At 30.3% G+C, this 21,724-nt stretch overlaps 1 protein-coding gene across 1 annotated transcript in view; it reads left to right on the top strand.

Moving 5' to 3' along the window:
• The first annotated feature begins 1,051 nt into the window (after window positions 1–1,051).
• Window positions 1,052–21,724, top strand: part of LOC118189234 (excitatory amino acid transporter 2-like) — a 130,902-nt gene continuing 110,229 nt past the window's right edge. Inside the window, exon 1 of the mRNA XM_035359806.2 lies at window positions 1,052–1,276. The gene's annotated coding sequence lies outside the window, so the exon portion shown is untranslated. The remainder of the gene's footprint in view (window positions 1,277–21,724) is intronic.

Genomic DNA, 21,724 nt, shown 5'->3' with positions numbered 1-21,724 from the left:
GACCCATTTAGTGCGAAATCTTATCTGCATATTAAATGCTTCATCATATTTCTCTTTCGTTCTTTTAATTTCATCTTGTCTTTCTTCCTTTTACTTTTCTATAAGTTTCTCTTGAGTAACTACATTCTGATGATAAAATTTTTTGTACGAATAAAATGTCAAACGGTTTATCTTTCTTGTTTTTTTAAGATATTTTCATGCTTTCTTCACTTATATTTTGACAGAAATAGCCTAACCAAAACTAGATACTACTTCATTTTCCTAACGATCAGTAGAACCTTCTTGTATTACGATGTCAGAGATCAGTTTTCTTTTGACATGAACTAATTAGTGTAACACAAGTGCAGTTTTAATGCTGTGATAAATTTTAACTTCATTCGAAACATTTTGGAATTTACTATGTCGAAAGAATTTTAGATACTTATTTATTTTCGTATTTATCTACTTCTCAAACAGATGATCAGGATTAAGCATATCTTAGTTCTAATTGTGCTTGCATACATTTTAATCGTACTTTCATACATGATTATTTAAGGTAATGTACTACAGAGATACGGTTTTAAAAGTTTTAAATCATTATTTGAAAAACCTTGTGTATTGCTATTAAAAGGTGATATATGCTTTTTAGAGCAAAAATATTTCAAAAATTAAAATTTGGAAATGCAGACCGTTTTCTGATTAAATTATCATTTTTTGCATACCACATGATCAGATTTTTTGCTATGTTGTCATTTAACTCATTTAAAGTTACGGCCACGTTGAGATCGGATTTCTATTCAGAGCACTTAAGCAATGCTAAAATTGCAAGACAGGAATTAAAACTGAAAAAAAATAAAAATTGGCAGAAAATTTTCCCGCTTCGCAATGCTCAACCAATGAAAAATAAGGAAATAAATAAATAAGATGATGGGAGGGAAGTAATTTTACGACTGACTTTTTTGAAAGTTTGCCAGCTCTTCCTTTCTTTTTCTTTCTGCACAGATTGAATCCACACAAAATTTACCGCCTAAGCAACGCATGCGCATTTTTCTCAGCCACAAAATCCAAGCACGTGGTTTGGTTTGTTGCCATCATAACGTTTCCGGCCACGAAGGGGTTACGTTTGTTTGGACGATCAAGGCGGATATTTTAATTCGTATCTTTTTGGGTATACAAATCTATCGCCTTTTTTGTAAACAAATTCCAGGTCACAAATCATTCAGTGCATTGAAATTTTTGCTTCTGTATGTGCCACTAATGCTGGATGAGCATTTAATTTAAAAACAATTACGAAGGGGTAAGTTTAAATATAACAAAAAGTGGAACTTAATATGCATTATACTAGTATATTTATTCATTTGCATCAAATATACTTCAAGTCTTATATAAGTATAATTTATATAAGACTAATAGCAATACAAATATTGTATTCCATATATAAAACTGCATATTTATTTTTTAATGAAACCTGGTTATTTTCATTACCTATGGAAATAATTTTACATTTTACAGTAAATAACCACATGATTTTCTTACTTAGAAATGACAAAAAATGTGCACTTTAAGATCATTTCCTTAAGCACAATTGTGTTTATTATTAACATATACGATATTAACATAAAAAGTATTCTATAAAGTAACGGATATTATGTATTTATGGTCATTCATGTAACGGAAAAACACCTAAAGGCTATTTATTACTTTATGATCTTTCTTTCTACCTTTCTTTCTTTACTTTATGATCTTTTGAAGTTACCTTGAGTGGGTTATTTTTTGTTTACCTATCTTGCTTTCTATCAATGGCGTATCCATGAATGCTTGCAGTTGAAAACATTAGTCAAAATTATTTAAATAAATTACTTTTCTGAATTTTAAGTAATAACATGCTTGTTTCCATTAGTACTTGGATGGAACTGACTTCTAAAATATATATTGTTTCAGCAAAACAGAATATACTTATTAATCATTTCTTAAATGTAAAGAGATACTTTGGGTACTTCTATGATTTTCTGAAAAGATAAACATATGAACTTTTAAAAAATAATTAAATTTAAAATAGTGTTTATTTGAAAGTAATTATTTAAATACTGTATAAATTAGAGTTATAATGTTAACATCGAATAAATCAATTTGTGAAAGGCAATGCATGAACTAAATGTTAATTTTCCCATATATGCTTGAAATACTTCGTATTTTCTTCATATTCGTAACACTTTTTCTCTAATTGAGTAATGACAAAAATAAAAAGGTGGAAAGGCAATTCTAATTTAAATTGATTTCGGTGGAGCAAGAATACAACACTAATAGCGATCTATTAAGGATTCATTAGAACAATATGCATTTATTCTTCTGTGTTTTTAATAGGCTGTTTAGAATGTTTCATTGATTCCTGGAAGAAATATAACTTTAACATATCTTTTCCTTATTTCTGTTAGTTGAAAAAGTTGTTTATGTTTTTCTAATTTCTATTTGTTGTCTACACTAAAATTCTAATATATCCTGTAAGTTTTTCCAAGGGTGTGTTTTCAATATAGGGGTAAGTATCAACAAAGAGTATAGTTATCCATCTGGAAAGACTAAGCAATGAGTTATGAACACTTGCTTGTTATATTTAATATGAGTCTAACTCAGAAATTTTTAAAACAATAAAATTTAACTAGCAGTTCATGAGAGTGTATGTCTAATTGAATTAATTTATTAGACTGCCTTAGATTAAAATTTAACGTTAAAATTATTCCTACGGAATTATTTTTGTCTTAAAATTCTAATTTACTTATTCTGAAATTATGTTTTCTGTTATTCTGCCCGAGACAGTTCAGTTTTGCATCACAGGTAAACTGACGGCCCACTAGCGTCGGAGCAGTAAAATCGCTGAACACTGGTAATTCCAACCTTTGTTCGAATCTAGGCGAACGGACTGGCTGTATGGGGTTTTTCGTGGTTTTGCCCATGTGCAACATGTATACGAACTAGTTACCCTTAAAAAGTGTTCCACGAAGGCATGCCTCCTCTTAGGCAGAAAGTCCTAATGTGCTTTGCCATAAGAACACTAAACTAGGTAAACTGACTTTACGGGAAACAGATTTTTCTTATAGACAGTTTGATTAGAAATTAGGAAACAGAAAATCAGATTAAGAAATTTTGCGCAAGATTCATGAAAATGTTTTTAAATTAACAAAGCTTTGAAATTGATTTCCGTTTTAAATGACAGCAAATCTTAGCGCTTTCTGAATTTTTAAAGCTTGTAAAAAGTTTTACATCCTCAAAACACAAACGTATTTCTCTGGGATCATTTTTACTGTTCAGCTATACACAAGCAAAATTTTACTCTTCTTTTCTCAGCATTCATTCAGTGAATATTTGTGCTTACTTCTCAGTTTAATGAAGTCTAGTGTGACTGATACAGATAAGAGGAAAAAAGAAGGAAGGAAACGAAAATTAATGATCTGCGTCCATAAACTAATGACCCATGATGAGGTTGTCACATAATTTTCTGAAGTGTCCCAGAGATGTATTATTGTCACAGTTAATAAAAATTTATGGCAAAAATTACTATTATTTTAAACCATATTACATGCTGGCTATCTGAACTGAACTGGGGAATTGATGTTTTAACTGCTAATAATCTATGCCTCAAGAAGTAGAAAAGTGGTCTCACGGGTATACTGTAACATGTTCGGGATAGCACAGACTTGTTTTATGAAGTTTATACGATCCAAGGATAAACGGAACGTGATCCGAATCAAATCAGGGATGATGTGTGAGACGCGCTGTGACTGAAATAAGTGGTAGATAATTTGCAAGGAACTCAAGAAAGGAAATTATTAGAGGTGCAGAAACTTTGTTATTCGTGTCTTCCATAACAATAGCTTTATTTTACAGAAAAGAAATGGAGGTGGAATAAAATTGTTTTTCCTCATTTTGCAATTATTTTAAACTTGTCATCGATGCGACCCGGAAAGTTTACATTGGGACAATACAGGAAAATCGCAAATATTGCGAATCAAAGTTTGGGAGCTAAAATTTGTAGTTTTTCATATTACTTTATTATATTGTTAATAATATTTTTTTAATTTTTATCAACTACAGTGACAAGTAATTTCATCAAAAACACATTTTTAAATGCAATAATGTATTTTGGAACAACCGCGTCGTAGAAATAATATCTTTTATTTGAATAAACCCAAAACTTTTCTAAAATCTTGTTCGCGCAGTAATTGAAAGCAGCGTGATTCAACAGTCAAAACTACAATCCAGCGCAGATGTCTCAAAATATTTCTTCAGAAGGTTAATATATTGTTCATATTATATTCTGAAATATATTGTTCATAACACTTCTGACCAAATGATCCTTTCGTGGAAACCTCGGTAATTAATTTTGTTCCAGTTTTTTGATTTTAAAGTAAATGATTTCTGGCATTTCTTCATAATCAAAATATCTACGATCTGGGAAGGGAACCGAGAACATAAAACATTTACCACCAGAGCAGTCTCTAGATAAAATAACTTGATAATTGGAGAAAAACAACTTCCAGAGCATCATTAGTAGGTAAACAATTAAAGAAATGTATTGAAAAAGGGTATATGTCCAGGCTTTCAAAGGAGGTTAGGAAATATCCAAAGAAGCATACAGAATTAAGTAGTGATTTGGGCATAACTATGCTCATCACATATATACACCGGTTTCTAATCACATTTCATCAATTTACGTAGAATCTAATTACATTTCATTTCTAAGCATATTTCATGAATTTTCGCTTGATATTCTTACGAATAATCCAATACATAGTTCTAATTTATCTGCTCTTAATTTAATGTTATAAATTTTAACATGACAGTTTAAATTACAGAAATTGTAATTTAAATTACAGAAATTTCTTTTTTTTATTGTAAAGCAATATTTTAATACAAAGTAAAATGCTGAAGAAATGATTCAAGATTCTGTATAAGTTATCATATTCAGTTTTCACAAAATTCTGAAATAATATTCAAGTGTATTAAAATAAACAGCGTTGCAAATCCTTTTTGTAATTCTGTTGTTAATTCATTAGCTGCTAAAGGATATTCGTTAAAGACTCCTTACCCATTTGATGGCCTTTCTTTTTATTATTTTTATTATATGAAATTAATTAACTTAAATTTTATTACATAGAAGGCATGAAAGTGGTGTGTTCAGGCAATGAGAATGTTTTGAAACGTTGATGCTAACAAGCAAATACGCAGATATGAATTCACGGATTTTAATATGGAACATGGGAAAAATTACAATGTGTTTTTGAGGAAACTGGTGTAAAATGTATGTATTTTAATTAGAATACTAAGTTTTTCAATCTCTAATTAAAATTAACTGATATGCATTTCCAAGAATTAAGTACACACGAGTCTATATTTATCAATGTTTTTAAATACCAGATCGGAATTACCCTTCACACTTCTGGAAAATACGTGTTATTTTTCCAAAAGGTAATAATTTTTCTGTTTAATATATGGACGTTAAAGAGGTTTCTATCTTTAAATGTTCGATTATAATAATTCTTCAGCCAACCAGCGGCCGAGCGTTAGAGTCGCTGAACACTGGTAGTTCGGTCCATGATTCGAAACCCGCGAACGGACTAGCCGCATGAGGGTTTTCGTACTTTTCTTCATGTGTCACGTGTATACAAACTAGCTTCTCTGAGAAAGTCCTCCACGAAGGTATCCATTAGCCAGTTAGCCCTCGAGGCTTTGACGTAATAACTTAAAACGAATCTAGAATAATTCTCATTTCTGAAAATGCTAATAATAGCTTTGGTAATTCTCATGACCTATAAAGTTTTGTTACTTTCTTACCATGAAGAAATAGATTTATTTATTAAGTCATCAATATCAAGTCAATTTTATAAGTTTTTCATAAAAATATTTTCAAAAGAATAAAATGTTTAAGTAATTTTTTAAAAAAGTATGCCATTTTGTATGCCATATAAAATTAAAATAGCTTAATTCTGAAGAAGTTTGCTTTGCATGAAATTGATTGTTTACAAAAAAGTGTGCTGGAAAGAAAGTGAAGTGTTCATTTTCGTTTCGTCTCATAAATGAAGAAAGTTATGCATTGTTTCTTACTAAATAATAAACATAATAATGAAAAATATAACATCAATGAATATATCGCCCTTAGAAAAGAAAACATAACTACTAATTGTGAGAAATATAGTATACAGAAATTTCCGTGTCAGACATGTTCGTAAGATAGCTATTAATCCAGTCTGAAAACACGTATTGCAAAAGCAGTAAAAAATATTAGTTTAGAAATATTAAAACGTACAATACTTAACAAATTTTAATGAATAAAATTTTCAAATAAAAATAACGTACCTCTATCTGGAAATAGATAACAAAAATTTTAAAAGATATATTTTTGTATTCTACATAGACTTAAATCATATTAAAACAGACAGAAAAGATAGAAAATACATTTCTTCACATTGTAAAAAAAAAAACAAATTAGAAAAAAAAATTAGAAGTACGATCCAGTAACAACTTACAAATAAATGGTCGAAGTATATTCATTTATACATGAATGCAACTTAGATATTTCTGTACATTTCAAATTTCTATTGGTTTCACTATCATATATTTTTATTAAATTATCCCTGAGAATTTTTGTTGGAGAAATGTACACAAATACGTACTCTGGTATGAAAAATTCATTGGCTGTGAATAAATAACATAAACATTAGTAAGAAATAAACAAAAACAAATTGCTGAAATAGAAACCTTAAAAGGCATATTTGTTAACTGTTGTAAACACGCAATTAATACAGTTTTTTATTTCTAAAAATAGTTACAAGCTTTTCTAATAGTCAAAATCTCCAGGTGTACATAATGAGTATTTCTTAATTTCAGAAATGGGAAATAGTACAAAAGAAAATATATATTATCAGATACAAATGAAGAAACACATGCCTATTTTATGCCTATCTGATCTTTTAATATGTCTTTGAAAAAATATAATAAATTATACTTTCATAGATGAAAATAAAAGACTGCCGTGTTAAGGGACATGGATTCTATGTATATCATAATAACACATTTAATTCTTCTCTGAATAGTCTTAAAAAGATGTGAATGTTATTTCACAGATCACCTAACGTCCTGCTATATTTAGGAACAGTTCTGGATAAAAGACTTAGCTTCAAAAAACATATTGGCTATTCTTTAAATAAAGCAAACAGTAATTAAGATACAGTAATACGCCGAACAAATATTAATTTAGAAGTCAAACAACAAAAATCGGCGTTATATTTTCAAATTTTCACAGGACTAGTTTCGGTGGTTTTACCGAACCATCATCCTCAGCTGCAAAAGCGAAAAAAAATCGAATCAAAAAACATCCTTTTTTCATCATCAAAGCGCAAAAAATTCTTACGAGTTTTCAATCAGTTGCTGCTTGCCTTTAAGGCCAGAGGTTTAGTCCTCTTGAAATCTAAAACGTATTGTAGTTTCGGCAGTTTGCGTACTACCTACGTAACCTTTTAAAAAGGCCAGTCTTAGTGTTAGGCATTTGTAAACTAATTCAAAGTTAGCTTTTAGTTAGAATTTTAGTTAGTAGTTTTATATTTTTATGTTCAGACCACAAGTGGTTGGTCTCTGTATCCCGAAGTATGGGAGCACTTGTAACTTTATAGAGAATAAAGGTTCAGTACACCCTTCCTGCTTGTGTCGTCTATTCCACACATACTTGAACATATATTTAGTAAGCTCCCTGTTCCTATTCAGGACACATAATATTTCCAGAGCAAATCAAAAGACATACAAGTCCTGACAATCTTTATGGATGATGATTACAATATGAAGAGGTAACCTTTGCTTCTCCGCCTTTATGAATGCACATCGTTTTGTCACCGGCTTGGAAAATTTATTGCTACTGCCAGTTGATTTTAATCTCTGTACTCCTTTTAAGGTCTAAAATCACACCTTATAAGACTAGAAGGAGAAACACTTTTACAAGGTCCCTATTTATTAATGCGATCTAAGATATCAGGCTATGTAGGTAAGGCATGCAGATAACCTACGTAGCGTTAGTCAGTCAAATATGTAATTGTTATGATTATGTCGTAAACTGTGATGGTGGATTTTGATTCATGAAGTATACTTCTTCGGAGAACTTTCTGCTTTCGGAAAGTTTCTGTTTGGTTTTGGAGAATTTTGTAGCTTCGTGGAGTTTTCATGCTTTTCTTCGCGTGTAACGTGAAATCTGTGCCAATTTTATCTCGAAAATTCCCTACGAATGTAACTCTTCTAAAGAACGCAGTCCTCGTATATTGTGTCTTTAATTCATTAACTCTGAAGTAACATAAATCATTCTTTTAAACACTGAAATACTATTAATGCCTCTTGGAATATCATTCTTTAGTAATGATGCAAATGAGTACAGCAGTCTCTAGAAACAAAAATATCGCGTTAGTGGGAAAATTATGTGCATTTATTTACCGTGTAATCGAAGTGTTTTATTACTTTAGTAGGCAAGATAAACATAGTCTTATTTTAACGAGTCTACTCTTTCGTTTTATGTCATTCTATTCTAGTCTTTTCTTTTTTTCAAACGCTGGTGGATTGCTCTCTGTCCCCGAATACTTTTTTTCGGATAATTTGTTTGAGCTCTGCACTTTTCTTTAGCGTTCCGTTTAGTACGTGTCTTAAACCGAAAATAGGTGAAATGTTAAGATCCTCAAATAGCAACTCTTGATACACAGTTGTTTGTCTGAAAACTGTTTAAGATCAGTCGTGGCTTGCAAAATCTGCCATCTAAGAATATTAGTGTTGAAAATATAATTCTTTCTCTACTCTTCTTTAAGGTTATGTTTAAGTGTATTCTTTTTTTTATCTTCATATTGTATGAAATGTAAAAGCATGATTCTATTAATATGTAATATATTGTATTTGCATTTAAACAAAATATAAAAGTATAATTTTATACATCCATGTTTCATTGCATTAAATATATATTGATTTTCATTTTTTATTATGAATAATTTGAGATACAGGCATTCATTTACATTTAATTTATTTTAATTTTTTACAGACTATTTCGTATAAAACCTGTAATGAAATTAAGGAAGCTGAATCTAGATTCTTTCAAAATCGTTTTTATTCTAAAAGAACGAGATATTTTTTAAAGTATATAGCTCTGGCTGAAGTTAAAATTTACCCCTGCTTTTTTCAAATAATTTTAATACTGCGCATGGAAAAATATTCAGATTTTAAATATTTTACATATAAGAAAACCAGTTTCCTTTATCACTGAATAATTCCGAGGTAGTAAAAGTACTAGTTGTTCAGTTTAAAAGTCACATAAAAATAAAAAGTTTATTTTTTAAACTATATTTTTGTATAACAATTTCGGTACATATGTACATATGCAGCATCTACGTTTGTACATAGATGTAATTTTCTTTGTACATAAGTATTTCACAATTTAATTATTTAAATTAGAGATTAATATTATTTTAATCTTTTCTGAATAATAAAAACATTCTTGACGCCCTTTTTAAATAGAATTGGTTTGCTTTAATTCATCATTATGCTATTCCTTTTTTGTTTATTTACTACATATTCTTTGTGTCATATTCAAGATTTCAAAGCAGTATATTGGTAGCAAATCTTTTTAACTCGCATTTTTATTTCATTACTGTAATGAAATTAGAAAGTTATTATTTTAAATTAACAGGTTATTTTTATTTAGGTCTTCACTATGGCTTCTTCTTTCCGTATTCCTCACCACAATGCAAATTTTTATGTTTATTTCAGCTAAGGGTTTTGGATTTTGTCGATACTATAAATCTGATACGCCTATAGATTTATTGAACCAGCTTCCTGTTTAGTATTTAATTGCGTAGTTTTTGACTACCATTCAATGTTTAATTTAAATTTGATAGTTTTGTTTGTTTGCATCACCACGAGCCGTGGTGATAATAATATAAAGTCGTGCTTTTATGTTCGAAGTTCTGTTTAAATAAAAAGGTTATTTTTATAGCATTTCTAAGACTACTTCGTTGATTATCTCATACATAGTGATAACTCGCTTCCGGTTTGTTAGAGCTATAGGACTAAAATAGCATTACCATTTGAAGTTCAACCCTATAAAATATCTGATAGTATTTGTGAAAGAAAGTGTTGAATATAAAAAATGTGCTATCAAAGTGAAGCTATTTTTTAATAAATTTTATACTTAATTTAAACAAAACTTTTAAAGACATCTTCTTGAGCAGGGCCAGATTTACAAAACTAGAGGCCTGGGGCAAAACGTCTAATGAAGGTCCTTTCTCCTTTAATTGTTTTCTGTGTAATAAATATCATTGATTCGAATTACATAAAGCATTTTATATCCTAATCCAGCGTTTCCCAAAGTGTGGGTTGCAACCCGGCACCGGATCGAAGAAAAATTCAGCTGGGTCGTGGCAAATATTGTAAAAACACAATCTATAACATTTTGCTCTAAATTTAATATTTTTTGAAACTTTTTCAAGTACTGCAGGTGGCAATCCTTTACACCGTTTCCTACCGGACAGTTTAAATTCGGATGCTCTGATTGGCTGATTTCGATTTGTCATTCAGTGCCTTCTCCGGTACATGCGCCGTAAACTCACGTGTATCAATACAAGGTTATGTTTGAATTCTTGTTACCTATTTTATTTGACAATAGTTATTATTACCTATTATTAACAGCAACTATATATTTTTAAGTAATAAAATACTTTTTCTTATAAATCATTAATAAACAAATTCGTTTTATTAAAGCTTTCAACCTTTTTTAAAATGATAAATGGTTAATCAGGAAACCCAGAGATTTAAATGATGATGATCAACCAAGCAGGTGCAAAGCTGAACATCATGATCGTGAAGAAATTGTGCCTGAAGCACCTAAAGCAGATATACAGCGCCAAAGTAACAAGCGTAAAGCTACTTGGACTCGCAACTATTGTGACGAATATTTACGCTTTGGGTTCATTGCCGGCGGCAGTCAAAATAATTTGCCGCTATGTATTATATGCAATGAGCAACTTTCAAATGAAATACTTTCAAATGAATACTTTCATACTTTCAAATGAAAGTATGAAAACGTCAAAGTTGAAACGGCATTTGAACACACTCCATTGTGAGTACTCTGATAAGCCAATTAACGTTTTTACTGATAAGAAAAATGAATTGACTGCTGCTCAAAAAAATGAAAAATACACTCTTACCTCACCAGTTAAATAAAAACCTCACTTTGACATCTTTTTTGAAATTTCCAAATTAATAGCTGAAACTGGGTATCCTCATAGTGCTGGAGAAAAATTAATACTTCCCGCTTTGAAAATTGTCGCAAATAATTTATGCGGAATAAAGGAAAAATTTTTATTTTCGGCGATACCATTATCAAATAATACAGTTAAACGGAAAGTTGATGATTGCGCGAAACATTTAGAAGCAGAACTAGTTGCTCAAGTAAAAAAGAGCAAATTTTTCTCCTTGCAAATAGATGAAAGTACAGATATCGAGGATAATGCAAATATAATCTGTTTTAAAAGATATATTGACGAAGACACCATACAAGAAATTTTTTTGTTTTGTAAAAAACTACCGACATGAACGACCTCAGATGAAATTTTTAAGGCTACCAATGATTTTGTCACTAGTCACGGTATTGACTGGATGAAGTGTGTTGGGCTAAGTTGCGACGGAGCACGTGCAATGGCAGGCTGTCGTAAAGGTTTGTTTAAACAAATTTCAAGAATTAGCTGTTAATTATATATGAGTGCACTGTAGTATCCATAGCCCACCAGCGGCCGAGTCGCTGACAAAACGCTGACACTGGTAAAGTCGCTGAACACTGGTAGTTCGGTCCGAGGTTCGAATCCCGCGAACGGGCTGGCTGCATGGGCGTTTTCGTGGTTTTCCCCATGTGTAACGTGTATACGAGCCAGTTTCCCTTAGAAAGTCCTCCACGAAAGGCATCCCTTCCCTTAGGCAGATAGCCCTCGTGTGTTTTGCCATAATTAAATACACCAACACCAACGTATGTAGTATCCATAAACAAGCGTTGGCGATAAAACGAATGCCTTTAAATTTAAGCATGATTTTGGAAGAATGTGTCAAATTTGTAAACTACATAAAGTCTCGTCCATTATATAACAGCCTTTTTATCGAATTATGCAAGGAAATGGGGAGTGATCATGAAAACCTCGTTTTGTATTATAATTCACGACAGCTTTCAAAAGGAAAAAAAATTAAACGTCTAAAACGTTTAAACGTTTTAAAACGTCTGTTTGAGCTAAAAAACTAAGCCTTGGTATTTCTGAATGAACACCCACCATCTGAAATAGATGTTATTTTTCCATTTAAGGATAGATTCCACGATTTCGAGTGGTTAATAAAAGTAGCTTATTTGTGCGACATATTTGCTGCATTCAATGAATTGAGTTAACTTTTGCAAGGCTTTGGTTTAAATATTTTCAAAGTATCGGAAAAAGTCGTTGCAATAATTTTATAAAATGACTCTGGGGGAAAAAACGACTTTCAAAAGGAAATTTTAAATCTTTTGAAACATTAAAAAAATTTATTGAAACACATTCAAACTATGATGAAGAAGATTTACATCTTGAAACACTATCAGTTTCAGTTCAAGAACATCCTTCGGAGCTAATAAATAGTTTTAAAGACTACTTTCCGGATATTCCTTCAAATAATATGTGGGTTAAAGATCCTTTTTCTGTCGATATTGAAAAGGAAGAGATGCTTAATCTTAGTGAACAAGAAGTTGATAATTAAGACACAATAACACGCCGAATAAATACTAATTCAGAAGTCAAACAACAAAAATCAGCGTTATATTTTTGAAAATATAACGCTGATTTTTGTTGTTTGACTTCTGAAGAAGTTGATAATTTAATTGAAGTTTTATGCGACACCGATCTTAAAAAAGCGTTTGAAACTGTAATATCCAAGCGTAAGCGAAAAAGCGATACAATTTTTAATGCCTTTTCTCACCACTTATACGTGTGAAACTGCGTTCTCAGCCTTGGTGTACTTAAAATATAAGTATGGAATCAGATTGGATGTCGAACCAACAATTTAATTTGAGAATAAAAACAAAATTTACTTTATTTACTTTAAGTTTTAAATGAAGATAATGGATAATTATTTTGCAATTTATGTGTATGAAACAAACAAACAGATAACTTGAATTTTGATTTTTATTTAAAAAAAATTTGTTTTGTAAATAAATGTTTTTTTTATAGGGTGGGTCGCGAAAAAATTTAAAATCTCATATCGGGCCGCAGTCAAAAAAGTTTGGGGAAAACGCTGTCATCTTCTCTACATACAATATAATAAAAGAAAATGTCTGTGTGTCTTTCGTTCGCGCTGCACGTAAGCTAATAGACCCACGGCTACGAAATTTGGCACATAGGTGCATCTAGACAAGAGCCAGTGCACCTCGAAGCGATTTTTTCGAAATTTGAATTCGAATTTTTTTAATTTTATGTTTGTGACGAAATCGCGTCATTTTGAGACATAATGGGCTATAGGAAAGCGAGATTTTACTCTACACACTCCATTTTCACATCGTCATGAAACGTATGCACTTAGCTATTTTAGGAACTTAAAATAAATTTCCTGTTTCAATAAATCGATTCAATATGAATTTATTTAACAAAGGGAGCCTAACACCTTTTCAACGGGATTTTTTCTAAAAAAGTTTATTTTAAAAAATGTACAGTTTATTTTTCTTTGATTTTTGGACACGTTAAACTTTCATCCTTGCGACTGCTTTTACAAAAAGAATTTTGGAAAAATGATAATATTATGTATTTAAAAAAATTTTTAAATGAAGCTTCCGAGTACACTTTTCACATCCCAAATCTTTAAAAATGTGATTTTGGCAACAATTTTCCTGTCTTATTGTTGTTGATAGATTTTTGCTGAAATCGCATCATTTTGAATAGTTTGATTCTTTGCAACAATTTTTCATCGTATTTCTTATGTCACTGTTTTTAAGAGATTGGCATATTTCATTGTCATTTTTATATATATATAATACATTTTATTTATTTATTTATTTATTTTGATAAAGTTGTTCTGCAGAGTAAAATTCTGCGCGGAATTTTATGTTTTTTGAGTTCCTTTTATGCTATTTTTTGCTTATTTCACTGTAAGATACTGAAAAGTTTTTCATGATTTTTTTTCTTCAACGGAAAGTTGGTTAATTTTTTTATTAGGATAATTAATATTTATATTAAGGGATATAGCTTATTTCATTGTAATTTTTTCCTTGAAAATATAAGATAAAATATCGTTAATTATACTTTGCTTTTCAGAATTTTCGTTTTTTGTATTGTTTTATGTTATTTATTGCTTATTTCACTGTTTTTAATATACTGAAAACTTTTGAGCGATTTTTTTAGAAAGCAAAGTTCTTAACCTCCTTTATACCATTTGAGTTCTTAAGATTTTGAAAGGGAAGTTGGTTAATTTATTTATTTGGATAATTAATATTTGTATTAAGGGATATTGCTTATTTCATTGTAATTTTACGTAATAACTTTTTTTATGAAGTTGTTCTGCAGAGTAAAATTCTACGCAGTTTTTAAATTTAACGTTTGGTGTTCCTTTCAGCCATTTTGCCGGTACATTTAAAAGCCAGACGACAGCTGGCAACGAAGCTGCTAGTAATCTAAAAAAATATTATGATTTTTCATTTAAAGATATTTAAGCAAAATTTGTATTTGATCTTGCTTTATGTTTTGTTTTCATGGTGTCAGTTTACTGAGACCTGTACAAAATATAAGCTTGCATATTTTAAACTAGGGTTTATTTAAAAAAAATAATGGTTAAATAAGAACCAAACGGCTTTTGATTTTATTAGAAATTTTAGTTAATTTATAGAAATAAGACCAAAATATTGCATTTAAATTGTTTTTTAATTTAATAATTAAGTATATGGCCATGCTAGGCTAATCAGAAGGTTCTCATAATTAAATGACATCATGAGCTCTAAGTGATGGTCATACAATGGTTGCGTAAGTTAGCATTAGAAGTCGAAGTGAGGCTTTCCTAAATAATATCAATTCCTAGTAAAGGAGTGCAAGACCAATGGCACAGTGTTTAATTTTTACAGAAAAACTTTTCATGGATCCAATGTTCCATTTTTGTAGAAAACCTTAAATTATAAAATAAAAAAAAAAATTAGTTTCTGTTTCTAATTGTATATTTTTAAAACCTAAAAATGAAAAAAAAAAAAAATAAAAATCATAATATCTTAGAATTTGGAGGGTCTTTTGAAAATGGATGCATGAGACTCACACTTCCTCATCCCTGTTTTAATTAGACTCTGCCTTTGAAAGAAAAAGAGCCCGAAAGCCGCAGTGAGTAACTCCGGACTCGCATGCTTCAATTATTGCTTTTAATAGGCTAGTTGAATACTTAATTGCATTAGTCTTGAAGTTATTGCATGATTTATTAAACGCTGATTTAAACAAATGTGCACTTAAAAATGTTTTAAATGATAAAATGTTTTATGCGGATGTATTAAGATATATTATTCCAACTGCTTGCTTATAAAATGTTGCATATCTATATTAATCAATATTTCTGTAGATTGACGTTTAATATCCTGTTCTTTAAATTAAATGCATTTGAGCATTTGTTTTCATAGCTTACATTGCATAATATTTCTGTAAATATATAACAAAGAAAAAAATTTAAGCTATTTAAATAATTTACCGCTTAAAGCTCCATATGCTCTTACTAAAATACGACATTTGTGAAATTTATTTACAAATTTCGTTTGAGCATCACAATCGTGGGGATAAAAACTTAACAAGTTTCAAAGAATTTTAAGTCTCTCGTTCCACAATTTCCTCGGAAAAAGAAATTTTTGCAACTTGTTTACATTATAGGATCGTTATGCTATCATTCATAGGACTGACAACATAGCGAAAGGGGGGAAAAAGAAAAGTAATTACATATAAAATAGGTATTTTTCTTAGGTGTATAACTGTAAGGAAATGGCTACACTGCAAGAAAACCCTATCTACAGTCACTGATATAGAAATTCATTTATTTACCTATGGTTGGTTCATTTTAATGTAAATGTACACGTGTTGTTTACAGAAGTAGCTTATTCCTATCTTAAGAATCTTTAAACTGCTTAGTAAAAACTATTTTCTGATATTTCGTATTATCTTACCATGAAAAATCAATAAAATTATAAATATTTATTTCTCAACATGTAGTATCGAGAACTAACGATAGTCATAAATGTTTTAGAATGAGATAACCAAATACACGTTGTCGATTACCTCGGAAACTGAGGCGTAAGTTTTTAATCCATTCTGATTTTATATATCGCATGTTTTTGGATTTTTAGCAGAAATTGACTAGACACATGCCTTTGTGTTCGAGTCTTTGTATTAGAGGATTTAATGTTCACAATTCACTGCGTCCTATAAGCGAATTTTGAAAACTAAAGAAATAAGCATTTGATCATTTTTAATGCAAACCTAGCCGAATGTCGACATGTAGGAGACCAGGTGTTGTGCTATTGTATGTTCCAATACATACTACTTATCGTGCACAGTTCTTATTTGATTTCTCAGTGGTTTCGATGGAGAAGTATATTTTTTGTTCCTTTACAGTCTGTTAATAATCACAAAGTAAAACGATAGAATTTCTGATCTGGGTCTGTGAGAAAAAAAGGTAAAAAGGCAGCATACTTCTAGTATACAAGTGCGATATGCAATTCATTTATTACTGGCAGTGTTTTACTATATGTGATCTGCCAGTATACATTAATGCATTCATACATATTACAAAAAACCACTTTATAGCTTTCTGTATTACTCGCGTTTTCAAATAATTATGATAGGTTTCAGAATATATTACATACGAACATGGAGAACACTGAAGTACAACATAACGTACATTTTTGAACTTTATGACTGTATAATTTAATTATGTAGTCAACTGGATTTTTTTTCCAAATTACATTCCAAACATAGGAAAAATACACTTGTTACAGAGGAAGAAAGAAATGAGAAAAATTTCATTTGAGTTGTGAAGATTTAAACTAAAAGCTCGAGGAAGAGGTTGAATATTGTACTTAAAATATCCACACCATTTCCTTGAAGCTGACATGTCACTAAATTTATCTGATGTGTCACTAATAAATCCGAAACGAATTCCTAACTATTTACCGTCCAATACATATTCATAAACTTTACTGCCGTTGTTTTTGGATTCGGTTGGGAAGGAACTTAATAACAGAAAAACTTCCGGTCATTCTTTTGCTACGGATGGGTCATGTATGTAAGATATCACATGCTTTTATCTCGAACTTTAAATGGAATCGTGCCATACAGTTTTTCGAAACTGATCCATAGTGCAGTTGCATAATAAGAACGATAACTAGTTCTCCCTATTATCATAGTTGGTGATTATAACAGATTTTATCAGTTCCTAAGAGCTGCATTTAAGAAGAGAGAAGAAATATGAAGACAGCCAAAGAAAATGTAGGCGAGATAAATGTATCGAAAAAACTGGAAATTCATCTCTCTTAAAAGTAGATGTAATGCGAATCTGAACATTTCAATGTCACGATGCATTAACATTCTATGTAAATCTTTCTTTCAGTTAGCGTTTATTCCTTACGAAGAGAAATGCAATTACTTTGTTCAACTAATGCTAGTGATAAAAGTTATAACTGATAAAAGCTTTAGTTTATATAAGGAACGCGGTGCTTTGAGACTTAAAATTTCGTATTTAAAATGCTTTAATTCTGCTTAATAAAACGCAGGTATCTATTTAATTATTAAAACGTACTGCAGTTCTTTTACTGATCATTCTAAAATGTTTGCTGCAGTTTTCAACGTGTAATTAATTCTGTCATAAATTCGAACTGAAATTTTCCTCAGTTACTAGGCTTCTAGTGCTCTATGTTTTTGTTGTCACCGTATAATTTTATCCATAAATTATTCCTAATTCTATCAAAATCAGAAATTACAGTTTAGGTTTCGCTACAAAATACTTCTACGTATTCAGCTGACTTTTAAAAGTAAGTAGTAAGCCTCATATTGAAGTTAAGGAATACAGACGCAGTTTTTATCATCTAACCCATTATATGACTAGCTAACGCTAACTAAGCAGACGTATGAGTGAATTTTAGGTAATTCGATGCTTTAATTTTTAAAGTTATTTCGCAAAATTTTTAATATTTATTTTTTAAACCTTAAAAGAGTTAAAGTTTACTATTAAATCACTGCAATACTTAGTTTTTATTTGGTTTTCAAGAAAGTAAACCTGTTCATATTACTCTGCATTAAATAGTTTTCAACATTTGAGCAAAATTTTCTTAAATATAATATTTTTCAAAGAAAATACAAAATAAAAATTTTCAGCACTACACATCTTAACTCATATGTTATTTTTCATATATTAATATCTAGTAAAACCTATTAAAATTATTTTCAGCTTTAAAGCATATTATTCTTTTTTACCACTTTTATTACATTACTGGCAGGCTGCTGCCAAAGCAAAATTTATAAGTTGTGTGTGTACCTGAAAAGAAAATGTATAAAAATATTTCAGTATGATTGAAATCTATTCATTATTAATTTATTCTTAATCTATTCATTCAATATGATTGAAATCTTTTCATTTTTTCCAAGCAGCAACCAGTCACTTCAAGTAGGCGTATGACGTCATGATTTAAATTTAATGCAATACAACAACTTTTTCTCAATATCAATAAAATAATTAACGTGGCAATAACATATAGAATATCAGTTATTCTAGCCTGAAACACAAAAGTTGCCAACAGTAGCTATTTATATTTAAGTTCTATTAACGAAACATTTTCGACGTCAGATGAAATCGCATGATTTTTTCAATGTCAGAACATGACCTTATGTAATAATAATACGTTTAATATTTGGCAATACTATTTTATTTCGTATTTTGTAAAACTCAAAATTTTTTGTTAACAAACTCTACGGTTTGAAAGCGAGCAGTGGCAACACTTTTCGAAATAAAGCAGATTTTTATTTCCAGCGTGCGAGATTCTTGCCACTAGGAAAAAATGAGTACGAAAATTAGAGTTTTTTGAGTTTTTAATTAATATATATTACGATTCTTGCCAACGGTGTATTTTTGAAAGAACTTGAATGAGAGTAAAAAATAATTAAGTGAAAAATGTGTCCTAAACTGTAAAAATAAAAAGATTGCCTTTTTATAAATAAAACCTTATTGCAGACTTCGAATTTACCTTTTATGCTTGTTTAGAAAACTTTGTTTGGAAATTATGAGTAAGTCCATTACATGGATTTGACAGTTAGTCAAATTTTTTCCTGTACAAGTAACGAACGGTTAGTCAAATTGTTCTCTGTGTGAGTGAGTTCTACGTATGCCACTAACCTATTGCTTTTATGATAGAATACATACAAAATGCACACGACAGCATAGTAGTTTCTGAAGACAAATAAGTGGTTACCAGTATTTTAAAAAAAGACTTCCGTTTTATGATTTTATCGCATTACGCTGGCAGTAACAAATGCCTTCATGAGATTGAATAGGCTTACAATTTCATCAATTAAATGTAAGGGAAGGTTGCTATCGAAGGGCCAGTTTTAAAAAATAATCCTTAAAATCATCAAATTTCTCAATTTTACAGTTTTGTACATTTTAATATAATTATTACTTTCCATAGTACACATATCTAGGAATAGACGTTACAGTTATGAAATGTTCAGTAAATATTAGAAAAATAAAAATAGGGGCTTCTGGCCCAATGAAGGAAAGCAGTCGCCTTCATTGATCTGGAGAATTTGCTTCATTGAGCCGGTAGCTATTTTCTTTTTAATACATTATCATCTTAGCGCAAGTCAATAAAATGCTTAAAACTATTTTGAGTATGATTCGTATATATAAAATGTTTGTTAGAAACAAGCAGAGACCACTAAACATATATTGAAACATACTGATAGCTTCGCATTATTCACAAAGAATCACTAAATGGATTTTAGTTTAGTCTTTATAATCATAAAATAGGCCTAATGTGACAATCTACGAAATAACATTGAATTTCATTTATTAGAAACAATTAATTGAAAACGAGAATTAGAGGTTAATTTATAGTTAGGCCAGTATAAAAGTAAAGTAAAGTTCCATAACTTGAAAACTTTCCAATAGTTTAAAATAATTATTAAGCCTCCTATTAATATTAGGTTATAGACCGCACACAAATTACTGCATTAATTATTGGTTATTGATGATTTTATTTGCATTTTTTGCAGTAATTCATTTTGATCTCCTTTCTGACACAAGGCACATTTCTCACGAGCCCACACTTTACAGGATAGGCATTGATTTATGTCTTCCTTGAAGTCACCACAGTAGATAGTTAAGAACCATGAATAACCATAGTAAGACCTAGTTGGAATTGATAGGCATATTTACTGAAGGCAATGAAAGTTTATCCTTTACTGTCTTCTCCGGTCCAGAAGTTTGGGGTCGTCTTTTCACAGCGTGCCTCTTTTTAAAAAAAAAAAAAAAAAAAAAAAAAAGATTTTTGCAGGATCTGCTTGTATGGGCTACTTGTCATCAGCTTTGTTTGAGCCTTTTCGAAAAGAGAATTTAGATGGAGTCGGAGAGATTTCACTCGAAGCTTTAACTTTTAACAACAATGTTGATGCACCAGATAGAAGCGGTTCTGATTCTGTTCCAGTGGTGGCTGCAACAGATTTTCTGCCTAGAGACCGCATGTCACGTGACAGTCCGCTAGTGGAATCAGTTAGGCTTTTGTCAGGAATTTCCACGACAGGAACATCATTCGTTTCAATTTACACTGCTTAGAAAAACCATTCATTGCCGTCCCTACTGTTGCTACTTGTCCATTAGTTAGATTAAAATTAGATAAATAGCTTATAATTATTTTTCATAATAAAGAAAGTGAGATCATTATCTAATTATAGGTTTAATTACTCCCGATGGCTTTTTACTAAATCAGATACAGTAACGTTTTATTCTTCAACATGAAAAAATTACAGAATATTAGTTTCAATATGATTTTCTTGGCTGGGCCACCAACCCATTCATAGCAACCCATTGAGGGCAACTAGCAGTCGGTATGTAATACTTCTGCGATTTCGGTTATAACAAAGTAGACAACCATTGTTAATGTATTCAAATAACGCTGAATTAACCCAGTTTTAAATCTTATCAGTAGCAACTCAACAACTATTAACATCTCATCCATATCTATATTATCTTTCCATCGATAAATCAGAAGAACGCAAAAATAGTCCCTTCTTGTAACGCAACCTTCTTCGAGCATGGATCAACTTCAGGTCAAGATGGCGAATTTCAAGCGTCATGTAGTATACTAAACAGTCAACAGATAATTGTTAATAACTAGAAAATAATGCAGGGGACTCAACGAATTAGCCAGCGTATCGACAGCAACCTTACCCTTATAAGAGTAAAATAAGAACAGTTATTTTCCCTAGAGCACTTTCAGATTTGAAAATCAGAATCTTTTAGTTTAGTAATATTAACTTCCTGGTATTTTTTCACATAATTCTTTAGCGTTTTACAGTGACAGGAACTCTTTAATCATCAGTCTCAAACTGTACGTCCTCGAAGAAATTTTATACGGTGCACAAATGCATTTTAGTAATGAATTTGTTGTAAATACGGTGTTGCAAATATTTCAACATTTTAATTATTTGAAGTC

The sequence above is a fragment of the Stegodyphus dumicola genome, chromosome 1, assembly GCF_044657685.1.
Source record: "Stegodyphus dumicola isolate Sdum_Otavi_A_Nest chromosome 1, ASM4465768v1".
NCBI classification, from domain to species: Eukaryota; Metazoa; Arthropoda; class Arachnida; order Araneae; family Eresidae; genus Stegodyphus; species Stegodyphus dumicola.
This window is presented reverse-complemented; position numbering and strand designations above follow the sequence as displayed.